Here is a 6010-nt window from a genome sequence, read left to right on the forward strand (position 1 = left end):
GCTCTGCCTTCCTGGTGGCATTCATGACATCAAGGACATTCCCCATGGGGAGAAACAGGCAAAGTGGTTTCTCTGAATTTCCTGTCACTAGAAGACAACTAGAAAGACAACCTGTGGGACAGGAAAAAGTGGTTCCATCAGACGACATCTGCCATTAAAAGCACCATGAACAAGGATGAGAGCAAGTGACCTACCAAGGGGGGAAAAAAACCCAAACCTTTGCACTGTTACTCTCTGCATTGTCAAGCGTTTTTATGAATCAGTTTTTGAAAGGAACTATTTATTTTCTTTCTTCCTTATTCTTTTTTTAAGTTGGCTCCATGACCAGCATGGAGTCTGACATGAGGCTTGAACTCATGACCCTAAGATCAAGACCCAAGCTGAGATCAAGAGTCGGACACTTAACTGATGGAGGCACCCAGGTGCCCTTGAAAAGAACTTTCTCCAAAAAGAAACCCGAAGACAAGAAGAGGTAGTCTCCAAGGAGAGAATTACATATGGCCAATAAATATATGAAAAGATGTGCAATCTCACTAATAGTAAAATTGCTTTTTAAAGCAGATAACTGTGTGTGTGTGTGCATGTGTGTGTGTGTGTGTGTGTGTGTGTGTGTTGCATCTATTATTGGTTTATTAGTCAAGGTTTAACTACAGTAGCAGAAGTCACTCCAGCTCACTTAAGCACAATGGGTTTTAACACAGGGAATTAGGTGCCTTCAAATAGTTTCAAGATTGGAGGAGGAGGTTCAAGGTTGAAATTCCATCCTCAGAATGACACTGAAGACCTGGACCACCGACGGTGCAGCAACCACTACCAGCATCAAGAAACTGAGACATCAAGGGGTGTCTGGGTGGCTCAGTCGGTTAAGCATCCAACTCTTGATTTGGGCTCAGGTCTTAAGCATCCTGCTGTTTCTGGAAACCAAGGTCCCACTACTGTGATTGGCAGCTAACGCCCTGTCCCCCTCCCACTTTCCAGTTCTGGCACAGGGGGGACTATGTGGCACGATCCAGGTTATGCACAGAACTGGTGCTACACGGGAGTCTGGGGAACATGGACGTTAGCTCTCCGTCGTGGAGAATTTAGAACAGGGGATGAAAGAGAGATGATTGAGAACCTCTTCAATATCTGCGGCAGGTAGTAATTAACTGAAAACACGCAGTGTTTGCCTGTGCAAAGAGAGGCGAACCCTCTCCTGCTGGGCTGGGTGGTGTGTATTCTGAGGCATACTTTCCGGCTAGCAACACGAGACAGATAATAAAAGCTTCCATTCCATTTGACTCAGAAATTTTGCTTCTTGGAACTCATTTTAAGAAAAGAGTCAGACACACGCACAAAAATATCAGCCCGTGGATGGTCATCATGGTGTTACTGATGACAGCAAGACAATTGTTTGAAACAATAGGGAATATGGAGTAAAAATTTCGTGCCTCCACAAAATAGAATTCTGTGCCACCACTGATGATAGAGGCAAAGGCAGGTTTGCCATGGAGTGAAAAAAGAAATCTGAGCTCGGGGACCCTTGCCTGTGCTGGCTCCTTCTAAGACCCCGAGAGCGATTCTGGTCATGTGCTCACATCACTAGCCTCACTATTTGCAAAACTATGATATTCTAAAAGTAATTGGCTAAGACAGTTGTCTCTTTCCAATCGGACTTCCCTCAGCCCTACTCCCCTGGTTTTGGATGACATTGTAATTATAATTTTTTTAAAAGAGCTCTCCCTCCCCAGTTATGTAAGCTTCAGTCCTCTAAAACCTGGATCATTATGATAAGCCTGCCCTTTAATCTCCATCACCAGTTTTACCCATCTCCCATCCCCCCACCGTCTGGTAACCATGAGTTTGTTCTCTATAGTTAAAAGTCTGTTTCTTGGTTTGCCTCTCACGGTCTTGTTTGTTTTGCTTATTTATTCCTTAAAGTTCACGTATGTGTGAAATCAGATGGTATTTGTCTTCCTCTGACGGATTTATTTTACTTAGCATAATACCCTCCAGATCCACCCATATTGCTGCATGTGGCAAGATTTCAGTCTTTTTTATGGCTGAGTAATATTCCATTGTGTACATATACCACATCGTCTTCGTCCATTCGTCTTGTTGGACATTTAGGTTGCTTCTAAATTTTGGCTAATGTAAATAATGCTGCAATAAATATACGGCTGTGTGTATCTCTTTGGATTCATGTTTTTGTATTTTTTGGGTAAACAGTAGTGTAATTACTGCATCCTAAGGTAGTTCTATTTTTAACTTTTTGAGGCAACTCCATACTGTTGTCCACTGTGGTTTTATCAGTTTGCATTCCCACCAATAGCGCGTGAGGGTTCCTTTTTCGCCACATCCTCACCCCCACCTGTTGTTCATTGTGTTTTTGAGTTTAGCCATTCTAACAGGTGTGAGGTGATAGCTCATTCTAGTGATCTGTATTTTCCCGATGATGAGTGATACTGAGCATCTTTCCATGTGTTTGTTGGCCCTCTGGACGTCTTCCTTGGAGAAATGTCTGTTCACGTCTTCTGCCCGTTTTTTTGATCGGATTATTTGTTTTTTGGGTGTTGAGTTGTATCAGTTCTTCTTTTTGAGGTTTTTTTTTTTTTTTAAGTTTATATATTTTTTGAGAGAGAGAGCAGGGGAGGGGCAGAGAGAGAGGGAGATCGAGAATCTGAAGCAGGCTCTGTGCTGACAGCAGAGAGCCTTACGCAGGGCTTGAACTCATGAACCACCAGATCATGACCTGAGCCAAAGTTGGAAGCTTAAAAGAATGAGCCACCCGGTGCCCCGAGTTGTATCAGTTCTTCCTATATTTTGGATACTAACCCTTTATTGGATATGTCATTTGCAAATATATTCTCCCAGTCAGCAGGTTGCCTTTTAGTTTTTTGTCCTTTGCTGTACGGAAGCTTTTTATTTTGATGTAGTCCCGCCAGTTTATTTTTGCTTGTATTTCCCTTGCCCTGGGAGACATTTCTAGAAAGATACTACTACTGCCTATGTCAGAGAAATTACTGCCTCTGCACTCTTCTAGGATTTTTATGGGTTCAAGTTTCACATTTAGGTCTTTAATCTATTTTGAGTTTATTTTTGTATACGGTGTAAGAAAGTGGTCCAGTTTCATTCTTCTACATGTTGCTGTCCAGTTTTCCCAACTGGACAGCGCTCTCTTTGTTGAATTAGACTGTCTTTTTCCCATTGAATATTCTTTCCTCCTATGTTGAAGATTAATTGACCATATAATTGTGTGTTTATTTCTGGGTTTTCTCATCTGTTCCATTGACCTATGTGTCTATTCTGGGGCCAGTACCATATTGTTTTGATTACTACAGTTTTGTCATATAACTTGAAGTCTGGAATTATGATACCTTCAGTCTTGTTTTTCTCTTCCGAGATGGCTTTGGCTACTTGGGGTCTTTTGTGGTTCCCTAAAAATTTTAGGATTACTTGTTCTAGTTCTGTAAAGAATGCTGTTGGTATTTTGATAGGGGTTGCATTAAGTCTGTAGATTGCTTTGGGTAGTACAGACATTTTAACAATATTCACTCTTTCCAATCCATGAGCATGGGATGTCTTTCCATTTCTTTGTGTTGTCTTTGATTTCTTCCATCAATGTTTATAGTTCTCAGAGCACAGGTCTTTCGCCTCTTTGGTTAAGTTTATTCCTAGGTATTTTATTATTTTTGGTGCAAAGTATAAATGAAATTATTTTCTTAATTTCTTTTTCTACCGCTTCATTATTACCATGTAGAAATGTAACAGATTTCTGTATATTAATTTTGTATTCTGCAACTTTACTGAATTCATCGATCAGTTCTGGTAGTTTTTTGGTGGTGTCTTTAGGGTTTTCTATAGACAGCATCATGTCATCTGCAAATACTAAAGTTTTACTTCTTCCCTACCAATTTGGATGCCTAGGACTTCGAGTACTATGCTGAATAAAAGCGGTACCCTAGATTTGTCTCGTTTTCCATGACTGTGTTGAAGAAGCCAGTCGTCTTATAGAATATTCCACAATCTAGATCTGCCTGACTGTGTCCTCGTGATTAGATTCAGGTTAAACAGTTTTTGGTAAGAATACAATGTGAGCAATGTAGTTTTTTCAAAAACTTTTTAATTTTGAAGTAATTGTAGAATTACAGGGAGTTGCAAAGCTGGAACCGAGAGGTTCTACGCCCCCTTCACCCAATTTCCTCCGGTGACTACATCACCTGTAGTGCTAATCCAAGATCAAAACTAGGAGATTTGCATTGGTAGAAGGTGTGTGTAGAGTTCCATCATTTTATTACACGTGTAACCACAATTTCAATCAAGACACAGAACTATCCCGTCACCGCAAAGATTTCCCTTGTGCTACTCCTTTTGAGTCACACTCGCCCTCTAACCATGTCCTCCTTCCTAATCTCTGGGAACTGCTAATCTGTTCTCCATCCTATAATTTTGTCTTTTCAAGACTGTTATATGCCCTTTATTTAATTTTTTGAAGTTTATTTATTTATTTTGAGAGAGAGAGGGAGAGCAAAGGAGGGGCAGAGAGAGAGGGAGAGGGAATCCCAAGCAGGCTCTGGACTGTCAGCACAGAGCCCCATGTGGGGCTTGAACTCACGAACCGTGAGTTCATGACCTGAGCTGAAACCAAGAGAGTCAGACGCTTAACCCACGGAGCCACCCAGGCACCCCTGCGATATGCCCTTTAGACGTGGGCTTTTTTTCACTTGACATGATGCCCTTTAGATCCATCCAAGTTGTGTGTACCCACTAGTTCATTCCTTTCTAATGTTGAATAGATGTACCATAGGTTCCCCCTCCCCCAGCTTTATTGAGATATAATTGACACACAATATTGTATAAGTTTAAGGTGTACAACGTAACGGCTTAATATATGTAGATATCACAAAATGATTACCACATACCACACTTTAACCATTCACCTATCTTAGGACATTTTGGTTGTTTCTAGTTTTTGTAACAAATAAAGCTGCTATGAACTATGAACAGATACTATCTGACGAGGTCAGTACTCATTGTCACTTTTGGTGCTGGGTTCAATGACAATGGATAGGGGGAACCTGTCTTCAAGCTAAGGTCAACTGTTTTCTCATTCATTCATCCACAAACAGCTATGACCCCCTAAGTCAGCCAGACACGGACTAGATATTTTAGGGGACACCAAGACAAAGCTGAGGGGAATTCCTTGGGGGAACTTGTAATCTAAGAGAAGTTAGACAAGAAGGTAAATCTCCCAATCAAATACAGAGCTGAAAGTACTATGCTCTATACAGAACACTCGGGGAATCCTAAAGAAGGAGATGCTTGTTGAACTAAATTATTGTAAGTCTGAATTACACTTCACTCAACCTTGGCCACAAGTTTTAAGCAATGTTCTGCAAAGACATTCTCTCTCCCAGCCTCTTCAATTTCGATCCTTTTGTACTTTGAAGCAGGCTTTGAGCTAAGTGTCATGAAACTGATGTTAAGCCAATTTCCTTGCTAGGTCTAACACTCTCCAAGGAACCAAGCAAGGAAACTCTGCACTTAACATTTTCTTCTCAGTATTTGTGCCTTCACTAAAACGGACTCAGACAGAATGCCATTTTAATGTCTCATCCATAATAATCAGGGGGAACAACACCCCATTGTCTTGTGAAAAAAAGACACAAAAATGCGATCTAACATGATGTCAAAATTTCCACCTCACGTGCAAATTTATAACTTCTCTCTTTTCCCCGGCTTAGGTCTGATCCAGGCTCTGAAACAAAGAGCTGGGGAGAGGGGAAGTAATCTGCTCCTCACCTCTCTTTCTTTTACTTCCTCCCCATGCAGCTGCTTTTGGTGACTTCAGGGTCAACTGAGCAAAGCTGCAAGGAATAAAGGGGCAAAAGACTCCCTTAACTTAGCTGGTGCTTGCAAATCTGTCTTGGCTGTCCCACAGAGTTGTCTCCTCCACCATGGAAGACGCCCAAACAAAAACTACCCTTTTCTCTCCTGGAATGCTCTGATGGTTAATTTCCTGCCTCCACTG

The sequence above is a fragment of the Panthera uncia genome, assembly GCF_023721935.1.
Source record: "Panthera uncia isolate 11264 chromosome B3 unlocalized genomic scaffold, Puncia_PCG_1.0 HiC_scaffold_1, whole genome shotgun sequence".
Lineage (NCBI taxonomy): Eukaryota > Metazoa > Chordata > Mammalia > Carnivora > Felidae > Panthera > Panthera uncia.